This window comes from Colobus angolensis, unplaced genomic scaffold (assembly GCF_000951035.1).
Source record: "Colobus angolensis palliatus isolate OR3802 unplaced genomic scaffold, Cang.pa_1.0 Scaffold198, whole genome shotgun sequence".
In the NCBI taxonomy this organism is placed as follows: Eukaryota; Metazoa; Chordata; class Mammalia; order Primates; family Cercopithecidae; genus Colobus; species Colobus angolensis.
The window spans coordinates 4,008,131-4,020,138 of record NW_012115132.1 but is presented as its reverse complement, the minus strand read 5'-3'; the positions used below and the strand labels follow the sequence as shown (position 1 = coordinate 4,020,138).

The following is a 12,008-nucleotide window of genomic DNA, read 5'->3' as shown; positions in this document are numbered from 1 at the left end:
GAGCACCTGAAAAATTCATCAATTAAAAATGTCTTACAGGGAAAGCAGTTGTCTCCTTGGGAAAGAATGGTGTATGGTTTACACCTATTTTAAGGAGAATGATGGTGACCAGAGCAGGTGTCAGATCTCAGGGCAGAAGGCAGAGGTCTTGTCATACAGGTCTTTCAAACAAACTCCATCCAATATTGCTTGACTAATTTGGAATGGCTATTATTCAACATTTGGAGAATCAGAATTCCAAGCACAGAAAGCAAACAAGAAAAAAGGAACAGCTTGCTGTAGCATATTTCCCTCACCCCACAGTATTAAGATGGCCCAGACCATGGCTGACCATGCACATTCACTCACAAACAGCCCTGAATTCTCTATAAAGGATGTAGCCGTCCTCAAGGAATCCCTTCTTCCTTTTCTCCATCCCCCAAACAGTTCTCAGATCAAACAACAAAGCTGCCTCTGCAAAGCCTACTAATATCCTGATTATTCTTCAAACATAAAAAGGTGAAAATAAATTGTTAGTCTTTTAATAACAAATGCAATCAGTCCATCTAAGAGTTTAGCAATTTTCCCTGTCAATATACTTCTCTCCACCTTCACCCTTACTTTTCTGAGCTTTCAAACACTGTGAAACATTTGCTCTAGGTACCTAGCATCAGAGCCTTGCACAAAGGGTTGGAAAGAACAATCCACAAAGCCTCTGTTTCATCAGGAAGATTCCCCTTTCTAATAGGAAGTGTGCGTCCTGTCCATCCTTTGACTTTTGTCATCTGTGAGAACCCTATGACCTTAAAATAACATTCTGAACACACCTGCTTGCTGCTGAGCATGCTAGCACTTTCAGTAGTGACACTTAAAAATGAAAAGCTCCATTAATTATTAATAACGGAAAATGAGACACTCTGAATTAGGAATATGCTCTCACTTTGCTGTTTATTGTAGCCATCAGTTCTGCCACATTGTATATGAATTCATAAATTATGCTGTGAGATTTACTGTCATACCTCATTGAACTTGGTAAGAATCTATTCTAGGTCTTCCTGATTAAAGTCACGTTTTTTTAAAAAATGAATGGGTAAGTATTTATCCACTGTTACGAAGCTCTCACTTTTTGAAGCGACCCATAAAGTCTAGTCATCAGCTTGTGAGCAAGTTCTGGTATTTATAAGCCTATAAAATACACCTGCCACATGTGGGTTTTTACACTTGAACAGTAAGATGGCACTGGCTCTGTGATATTTTTGAAAAAGTCAAATATCTACTTCTTCATCACTTGTAAAATCAAAGGGCAATCATAAACATGGGATACATTTCTATTTCTTAAATAGGATCTAAAATTTAAAGAAACAGCTTTCTGGCTCATTTTAGCTGAACATTAAAGTTTCACTAATTCAGGTAACATTTATTTGGTATCCAAAAATGAGCATAAATACTATGTGCTGGAGAAAAAACTCTTTGAGCAAACAAACGCTATTAGTAATACAGGATTAAGGGGAAGTATTTTCTGAAACTGGATTTACAAAGAATAAATAAACTTAAAACTATTCCGTATCTTTTACAAATCAGTCACTTAAAAACTCATTTTACAATAGGGTCAGACAATGATAAAAACTTAGAACTGCCGAGCATGGTGGCTCACGCCTGTAATCCCAGCACTTTGGGAGGCTGAGGCAGGCAGATCATCTGAGGACAGGAGTTCAAGACCAGCCTGGGCAACATGGTGAAACCCCACCTCTACCAAAAATACAAAAATTAGTTGGGCATGGTGATGCATGCCTGTAGTCCCAGCTACTCAGGAGGCTGAGGCAGGAGAATCGCTTGAGCCTGGGAGGTGGAGGTTGCAGTGAATAGAGATCGTGTCATTGTACTCCAGCCTGGGCAACAGGGCAAGACACCATTTCAAAAAAAGAAAAAACAAAAACAAAAACAAAAAACAAAAAACAAAAACAAAACACACACACACACAAATTTAGAACTAGTTGGGTAAAGAATATAGTGGCCTAGGGAAATAGTTACTAGTCCCAATTTATAAATAATTAAGTTGATGACAGAAAGAGGAGCAGGTAATTCCCAGCTTTCAGATCCATATCTGGTCCTCCTCCTCAAGGAACCCTTGCTCAGTTTAAATCTGCTTGTATTGTAAACTTGAAATAAATATAAAACAACATGGGAACAAAAAAATACATATTTTTTGAATTTATTTATTATTCACACAGTTTACTAAATCAAACTAGTATAATCTCTGCTGGTCCACAAACAGGATCACATACATTTATAGTTTTTAAAAGATGTTGGTTCTCCTTTTATTACACACTATCTGATCTCTTTAAACTCCAGTGTTCTCATCTACAATATGGCCTAATATGATGATAAAGATAACATGCTAGAAGTGAATTTTCTTTCTTGTAAATGAAAAATATAGTTTTAAATTTCCAGTTGCAACTGAATGGCCTGATTTGGCATTTCTCAATGTCTTACTCTTAGTTTAGAATAGGTTACAATTACCACGTACATGTTCTTTTTTAGCTATGACACCAAGTTATTCATCCATAGAAGCTTCAGGAAATCATGCCAAATGGGTTGGCTAAGTAAACTTTGTAAAAAAATACATTAAACAATTAAAGCCTGACCAAGTCTCAAATACAACAGGCTGCCATCCAGGTCTAACAATACAAAGTGTTGCCTGGGATGGGGCACATGCCTAAAAGGAAGCTCGCTGCCCAGGACATCTGGCTGGCCGGTCCTCAGGAGCCCTTCTTCCTTTCTTTTGATCTGTTGGTAAAGGCCCTTTCACTGTCCCTCAATTGCCCCTCCTCTGACAATGGACTAATAATGAGCCTGTCAAAACTACTAGAAATGTGTTTAAATCATGGCTTTTTATTATCCTTTAAAGAATCTAATTCAACCCCAAACTTTTGGCCAAGAGGTGTCCTACCATAGCACCTTTAAGAGAAAGAAAGTTGGGGAAGAATTTCTCAATGAACAAGAAGCATCAAAGTCCTAGTGGCAGAGCTGAAATTAATTTAAATGCCTTTGAAACGCTAATCCTTGAGTTCATGCCCTTTGCAGGGACATGGATGAAGCTGGAAACCATCATTCTCAGCAAACTATCACAAGGACAGAAAACCAAACACCGCCTGTTCTCACTCATAGGTGGGAACTGAACAATGAGATCACTTGGACACAGGGCAGGGAACATCACACACCAGGGCCTGTCGGGGGGTTGGGGGCTAGGGGAGGGATAGCATTAGGAGATATACGTAATGTCAATGAGTTGATGGGTGCGGCAAACCAACATGGCATATGTATACCTATGTATCAAACCTGCACATTATGTACATGTATCCTAGAACTTAAAGTATAATGATTAAAAGAAAAAAAAAAAAAGAAATGTTCATCCTTTTCTGCTATCTGTCCCTTATACTATTCAAATGTGATAGAGTATGGATATGTGTCCCCTCTGAACTCATGCTGAATTGCAATCCCCAGTGTCGGAAGTGAGGCCTGAGTGGAGGTAACTGGGTCATGGGACAGATTTCTCATGAATGGTTTAGCTCCATCCTCTTGTACTGTCCTGGTAATAGTGAATTCTTGTGAGATCTGGACATTTAAGAGTATGTGGCACCACCTCCTCCACCACTCTCTCCCTCTTGCTCCTGCTTTTGTCATGTGACGTGCCTGCTCCCCCTTAGTCTTCCACCATGATTGGAAGCTTCCTGAGGCCTCCCCAGAAGCAGATACCAGTGCTATGCTTCCTGTATAGCCTGCGAAACTGTAAGCCAATTAAACCTCTTTTCTTAGGAATTATCCAATCTAGGGTAATTCTTTATAGCAGTACAAGAACAGCCTAACACAAAAAGAGAAAAAAGGAGGGAGGATAGCTTTAACAAAAGGGCTATTATGATGCCAAGTCCCAAAGGCACCTCCAATAAATTCTTGTTGAGTTGGTGTCGCAGGGCAGATTTCTTCTCAAATACTTCAGAAGAAAGGTAAAGGAAGCTTTCCTTTTCCTCTAACCAACTTTCTCAGAAAATGTACTCACTCAGTCAACACATATTTATTGAGCTACTTCTCTGGGGTCAGGCATGGTTCTGGGCCTTTGGGATGCAATTACGAGCAAGATGAGGTTCCTACTCTCATGGAGCTCACATTCTATTGGGAGAGTGAGACTAGAAACAGGTGAGAGGTAACGAAGAAAACAAATCAGTGTGGCTAGCAAATACCCAGCCAATAACAAGAGAAACAGACAATGGTGGAGACACAGTGGTGGTAGGCTTGGGTCAGACTAAGCCTGGATCTCCAAGGGTCTTGTAGACTATGGTAAGGTAAGATGAATGGATTTAATTTCAAGCATGATGGGAAAATTTTGAAAGTTTTAATGAAGGTCTTTAACCAAACTAACCAAACTCTGAAATTTACTGCAGACAGAAATTCCAGCCATTTAATATAGCATACATTAAAAATATCTTATGATGGGAGGTTAAGTGAAAAAAATGTAACTACAGGCTGGGTGCGGTGGCTGACACCTGTAATGCCAGCAATTTGGGAGGGTGAAGTGGGTGGATCACCTGAGGTCAGGAGTTCGAGACTGGCTAACACGGTGAAACCCCATCTCTACTAAAAACATAAAAATAGCCAGGCGTGGTGGCATGCAACTGTAGTCCCAGCTACTCTGGAGGCTGAGACATGAGAATCCCTTGAACCTGGGAGGCAGAGGCTGCGGTGAGTTGACACTGCATCATGGCACTCCAGCCTGGGTGACAAGGTGAGACTCTGTCTCAAAATAATAATAATACTAATAATTAACTATAGTATAGTACCAATGACTGTAAAAGAAATATAAGAACTGAATAGAGCATCAAATTAGTAATCACTGTCAATGTCATGAGCTAAGGAAAGACTGAGGACTGTCAAAAATTGGTGCATACTAAGGGGACACGAGGAGGAAATGCAATGTGGGATCCTGAGGTAGATCCTGGAACAGAAGGGCAGTCAAACAACAGGTGGAATCTAAATAAAGTCTGTAGCTTAATCAATAGTATTACACCAACGCTAATGTCTTAGCTTGAATAACTATACTATGGTTATACAATATGTTAACTGTAGGGGAAGCTGGGTGAAGGGTGCCAGAGAACTCTCTGTACTATTTTTGCAGCTTTTCTATACTTATAAAATTATTTCATATTTAAAAAATGAAAGACTGATTTGTAGTCATATAATTGCTGGTGATTTATGCCTCTTTTTTTTTTTTTTTTTTTTTTTGAGACAGAGTCTCACTCTGTGGCCCAGGCTGGAGTGCAGTGGCTAGATCTCAGCTCACTGCAAGCTCTGCCATTTACGCCATTCTCCTGCCTCAGCCTCCCGAGTAACTGGGACTACAGGCGTCCGCCACCTCGCCCGGCTAGCTTTTTTTTGTATTTTTTAGTAGAGACGGGGTTTCACCGTGTTAGCCAGGATGGTCTCGATCTCCTGACCTCGTGATCCGCCCGTCTCGGCCTCCCAAAGTGCTGGGATGATTTATGCCTCTTAAAAGCTTGTTTTTATTTCTGACTTTTTTTTTTTTTTTTTTTTACTTTATGCTATTAATAATTTGAAAAGAAACAAAATCATAGTTGGATGCTACATGGATTTGCCATCAGTCATTGTCATCATTCATTGCCACCGTTTCCCAGTTCATTTCCTGGAAAACCTGCCGCAGAAAAGGTTGTAAATTAATTATTATTATTATTATTATTTTTTTGAGATGGAGTCTTGCTCTGTCACCAGACGGGAGTACAATGGTGCAATCTCAGCTCACTGCAAACTCTGACTCCCAGGTTCAAGCGATTCTCCTGCCTCAGCCTCCCGAGTAGCTGAGATTACTATTGTGTACTGCCATGGCCAGCAAATTTTTGTATTTGTAGTCAAGACGGGGTTTCACCGTGTTGGCCAAGCTGGCCTCGAACTCCTGACCTCAAGTGGTCCACCCATGTTGGCCTCTCAAAGTGCTGGGATTACAGGCATGAGCCACTGCGCCAGCATTAATTCTTTTACAAGCTGTCCAGGATGGGCCCTCATACGCTGTCCCCATGATAAGCATACCTTGCATTCCATTTCCTCTAATAAGGGTGTCTCCACAGTGGATTAAATGCCTCAGCCAGATGCACAATAGACTAGTCATCATTTTCACAAGCTCCAGTTAAACCACACGAGTAAGGGCACAGGAGGTCACAGGGGGCTGCTGCTGATGAAGAAAGCGGGCTGCCAGGAGGAAGGGAAATAAGAGCAAGAGTGTTTTCCACTAGTAGGTCACCTTACAGATACTGACACATTTATCTCCTGGGTAGGCACTCCTTCCTCTCCACCACTCCAGGAAAGATGGTCCACCTGGTGTGGGATCCAACCACAGCTTACAGACACAACAAAAGCTCCCCCTGAGAGCTTGAGACTGCCGAAAACACATCTAGGTTTGCTTTATTCTTGCTACTTGGAACTACAGCCTGGGAACAGATACACTGAATTACTGTGACAGCCAGAGACAAAATCAGGAAATAGGAGGAGGGAGGAAGAAGAGTCAACTGGGAAAAGGGAAAGGAAATTAAATGAACAGAGAATCAATTATATGTGAGCCTGTCTCTGCTTCGTATGCTATACAATTTAAGCACCAAGTATCAGTGTCCTCATTTCACATATGAGTTGACCAAAGCTTAGAAAAGCCTAGCCATAGGACCAAATGCTTTGACTCCACTTTGAGAACTCTTTCCACATCATCATGGCAGGATCCACGTGATCCTGAACAAGAGAAACAATATAGTCAACTAATGCTCTGTGCGTGTCTCAGAAATAGCTTTGCTGCTGGGTACCACTGGTGCATGCAATGTAACCGCAGACAGGTCCATGAGGCCTAAATCGGTTAGATGTCAGGCCGCAGAGATGGATGATGCCAGAAGGATCAAGGTGAAGGGTGTGAACTCTAGAGTCGAGCCGTCCAAGGCTGATTTCTGACTGCAAGACTCACTGGCAAAGTGACCCTGACAATCACATGTGCTCTCCAACCTTCAGCATCCTCAGCTGTAAATGGACTAACGGCACTTGCCTCAGGGGCCAGTGGGTATTTAGCCCAGTGCCTGGCACATGGCAAGTTCTTTAGTGTTATTAAATAAGTTCTTTGATAATTAAATTTCCCCAGTTGTGTAATTAAGCCAATGGCAGGAAAAGATCATAAATACAGATGAGCTCCAAATAAACCTTGGCACAAGAAGAGGCCTCCTGTCTCTTGGTACGCTATAGGGTGGCAGGAATTATGTTACTCTCACCATCACAAAAAAGCAGAGGCTCTGATAAGTGATTACTCCAATTACAATAACCCAAGAGATGACACTCCCTCATTCTGAATGGCCTGTTCAGATTCCCTATCCAACGAGCAACTGAGTCTAAATCCCATTAATGCAGCCTATAAAAGTGACAAAAGTCAGCAACCAACATCACAGCCCGCTCAAGCTCAGAGAGCTGCCCTGGTCACCAAGGGAAGGCAAGTCAAGAGCTAAGGGCAAATGGGGAACCCTTAGGGAGTGGCCTTGAGAGAAGGCCAACAGTGGACCTAAATTTACATTTCTCATACACTTATCCTGGGAGCTTGTAAAAAGCCGTCTCTTCAACACCTGGGTCTTTTGAGCTCAGCAAAAAGTGCCAGGTTCGAGGATACCTAGAACTCTCCCTCATCTTTCACTTTGAACTGAGCTGGCCTGCTGCAAATATTGTTTCAATATCACATCATGACACTTTATTCTAGTACTTAGCTTGATGCCTTCTGCAGAGCAAGCGCTCAGTAAATATTTGTTGATTACACCAACAGAATTATTTTATTTTTAAAGAACACTGACACAATCTGCAGTATGAATCTTCTCTCTCATGGGAGCTACGTTTAGTTATTTTTAGGATATCCCTGCAGAAATGCAGAAAAAGAGGGAGGAAAAATAAGAGAAGGAGGAAAATGAAGAAGAGGAAGAGTAGAAGAGAGAGAGAAGATAATAGAGCTAATTTTTAGGCACCTGAATAATTAAAAAAAAAAAAAAAGACTATTAAAGACAAGGTGTCAGAAACGAGGCACAATGGCTCTGAGATCAACAATGGTACCATACGGCAAGAGGGAGGAGACAGAGACCCAAAGTAACATCCCTTCCCTACAAGTGGTTCTGCCCTATAGCAGAGTACACTAGAGAATACTGCTTAGAAAACCTAACAGGGCTAGGTCTTGCCATATTCAGAGATTGCCTCAGCAATTTTCAAGCCCTGAGATTTACCCTTGACAATTTTATATTTTAGGACCTAAGGGGCAGGTAAGAGAACTTTCACTTTTTACTTTATCCCTTTCCTTATTCTTTTATTTATTACAATGGGTAGGTACCAATTTTGTATTTTAAAAATAATTACCTCCCTTCAGAACTAGAAGATATCTTGAAAATAATTAATTTCAGTGGTCTTGTTTATTGGAGAGAAAAACACAGGCTTACAAAAGATCAAGCTGAGTCTGGGATGCAGGCTTCCTAAGCTGGGGGTCAGTGTTCACTCAGCCTCCTGGACCACATCAACACGCTCAGAGTACTGGATGGCAGAGGCCAAGGAGGAGCAACAAAGAGTGATGAGTTTATTCTGGCTAGACTGGATCCTGACCCCCTAATAGTGAATCATCTACGATTTTACAACATGACCACCGAAAAGCATAAACATATAATGCCCCAAAGTCAAGAGCAATCTGAAGAAAAATTTCTTCCCACAACTTATAAATTATTTCTCCTAACAGTGGAGAGGCTATTGTGGAAACCATGAGCTAGGTTCCAGGTAACTGCTGTGTAAGAACTAAAGAAGACAAGAATAAATGTATGTGATAGAGCTAACAATGGGACAACTGAGCATTTGTTAAAAGGTGGTCAGGCACAGTGGCTCATGCCTATAATCCCAGCACTTTGGGAGGCCGAGACAGGTGAATCACTGAAGTTTGAGAGTTCGGGACCAGCCTGGCCAACATGTTAAAACCCTGTCTCTACTAAAAATAAAAAAATTAGTTGGGTGTGGTGGTAGGTACCTGTAATCTCAGCTAATTGAGAGGCTGAGGCAGGAGAATCACTTGAACCTGGGAGGTGGAGGTTGCAGTGAGCCAAGACTGTACCACTGCCCCCCAGGCTGGGTGACAGAACGAGACTCCATTTTTAAAAAAAGGTGTCAGATAGTTCAAGAGAACACAACACATGCCAGGGTCCTGGTCCCCCTAGCTTGCCTGTCCCCTTCATTAGAAATTAACATCAAACCACAGAAAATGCCTCAGTAACTACTTCTTCAGTTCATCTGCAGTCTCAGGGCCCCAGTATAGAACTACCTCAGGGCAGTTCAGAGTATCTTTCTCTTTCTCAGGCAGTTCAATTATTCCAAGGACCTGGGCAAAATCTGCCTTTTTTAACCAGGTGGAGAATCTTCTTTCCTATTGTCATTAGTTAAGTATAAAATCAAAAGCAGAGACCCTCTTTACCCAGTACAGCCTCTTTTCCAGAGAACGCCAAGGAGAAGCTAACCTAGTTTGGTCCTGAGCTGGTTTCCATCTCCATGATTCATGCCATAAATGTCATCCTCAGCAAAGAGGGAATCCGGTGGCCTGCTACTCTCAGCTTCTTACTCTGGGAGGGAAGCAGGAAGTGATAAGGATAATTCCCTGGATTTACTTCATCAATGACTCAATAATAAGTAATATGGATAGAATACATTACAATTCACAAAATAATTCCACAAACATTATCTCACTTGCTTTTCACAACAACATTGGAAGAATGAACAATTCATTCCAGTGAGGAATTTAAGACTCAGGGGTTAAATAAAGCTGAATATGGGAGAGATTAAGCAATTTGCCCACCTCAGGACTTGAACCTTGGTGGACAGGCTTTAGCTCGAAAGTTCTTCTATACCAAAGCTATGTCAACATTAAAGCTGGGACTGGACTTTCAACCTAAGGATGGGGTGGTGGGGTATGATTTCTTTATCTTAACCATAATTTACATGGTGTCTCCTGGAAGTTTATGGTCCATACAGGGATCTTCACTAAGACACGGAGACTATTTCAACATGGTTTTATTATGCTGACTAATTATTACCAGTTGATCAGTCCTCTTCTGCTGATAGTATTTGAACAGAATCATTCTACATAGAATGTTCACATTTTCGTTTTTTGCTTAATAGATATGAACTTTTTATATATATACCTGAATAAATAGGCATTTGTTTAGATCACCTTCATTCTTCTAGAATTTTGCCTAATATTCTACCACATAGATGTACCACAATGCTTTTAATCAATCTCCTACTTAAGTTACTTCAAATTTTTCATTCTTATAAAAAAATCAAAATATTTATTTTGACAACCAAATAAACAAACAATATATCAAATCACTATTTGAGGTCAGGCACAGTGGCTCACGCCAGTAATCCCAGCACTTTGGGAGACGAAGGCAGGCAGATCACCTGTGGTCAGGAGTTCGAGACCAGCCTGACCAACATGGCAAAACCCTGCCTCTACTAAAAATACAGAAAGCTAGCTGGGCATGGTGGCGCGTGCCTGTGGTCCCAGCTACTCGGGAGGCTGAGGTATGAGATTCTCTTAAACCCAAGAGGCAGACGTTGCAGTGAGCCAATCATGCCACTGCATTCCAGCGTGGGCGACAGAGCAAGACTCTGTCTCAAAAAACAAAACAAAACAAAAGTCACTCTTTGTGATAAACTTTGAAATATTCTGTTTTGGCTGAATGTAAAAACTTAAAACTATAAAGCAGAGGTGCTGTGGGCTCTGTCAAAGTCAATTTTATCACAGGAAACCGTTGTCTTTTGTGGATTTCTTTGATAGAAACCGCTTTTTTTGGCATTTCACTTTTTTTATAGAAAAAAATACTATTCTGTTGGGACTGAATGATACTACGTCTTGACACAGAAAAGTTATTTATATATAAATTACGGTAACTTTACCCATGTTAACGAAGCTGTCATCCTCTTGTGTGATTTACTGCAATCTTGTAATAGAAAAGTTTCATTTCCTTGACACCTGGGTGGTAATGGGACCGATAATTCCATGCTGCAAATGTTTCCTCCTCTCCTCTACCAGAGGTGTGTTAAAATCTAGAGTGCATTTTTAGGTCAGAGTAATTCAGATACCAGTCTCCAGGGCCCAGAGCACTAGCGCAGACACACACAGGTATGCACACCCACACAGTCACATCCATTACCCAGAAAACCCAGCAAGGCCTTCTCTTTCTTCAAGAGATTTATAGTTCTCAGGATATAGGCCCATACTTGTTCTGCAACTGTGTTTGAGAATAGCAACATATAACATAATGAGAAAGAATAATAGAAAGGCATTAAAAATGACTCGGAATTAAAGGTGGAAGTTTAACAAAGAGTTCAGATTTCAGTTTAAAGTTTAACAATACTGTTAAAGGATGGGTGCGGTAGCTCACGCCTGTAATCCCAGCACTTTGGGAGGCAGGAGGATCACTTGAAGTGAGGAGTTTGAGACCAGTTTGGCCAACATGGTGAAACCCCGTCTCTACTAAAAATAGAAAAATTAGCTGGGTGTGGTGGCCTGTAATCCCAGCTACTCGGGAGACTGAGGCACAAGAATCGCTTGAATCCAGAAGGCAGAGGTTGCCATGAGCCAAGATAGCACCACTGCACTCCGGCCTGGGAGATGAAGTGAGGCTCTGTCTCAAAAAGTAATAATAATAAAATAAAAAATAAAGTTTAACAATGCTGTTTAAGAAAAAGCTAGTTCAGAAGGTAATAGATAAGAAGAAATATATAGGTAATTCAAGACAGCCTATCACAATCAATTTTTCTCTCTAGATCTTACCAAAATTGTAATATCAGTAATAATACTGATAGAAAGAAAATTAAAGGAGATGAGAAAAAGGAATTTCATAAGCTACCACAATGTAAAGATCTTTTCATAAATAGCTTCTTACAACTGCAGACTTTTTAAAAAAACCTTCATCCTGGCT

The 12,008-nt window shown here is 40.9% G+C and overlaps 1 protein-coding gene across 1 annotated transcript in view; it reads right to left on the bottom strand.

Annotated features, from left to right (window-relative positions):
* Positions 1-12,008, bottom strand: part of EXT1 (exostosin glycosyltransferase 1) — a 318,870-nt gene that overhangs the window by 109,197 nt on the left and 197,665 nt on the right. The window lies entirely within an intron of this gene.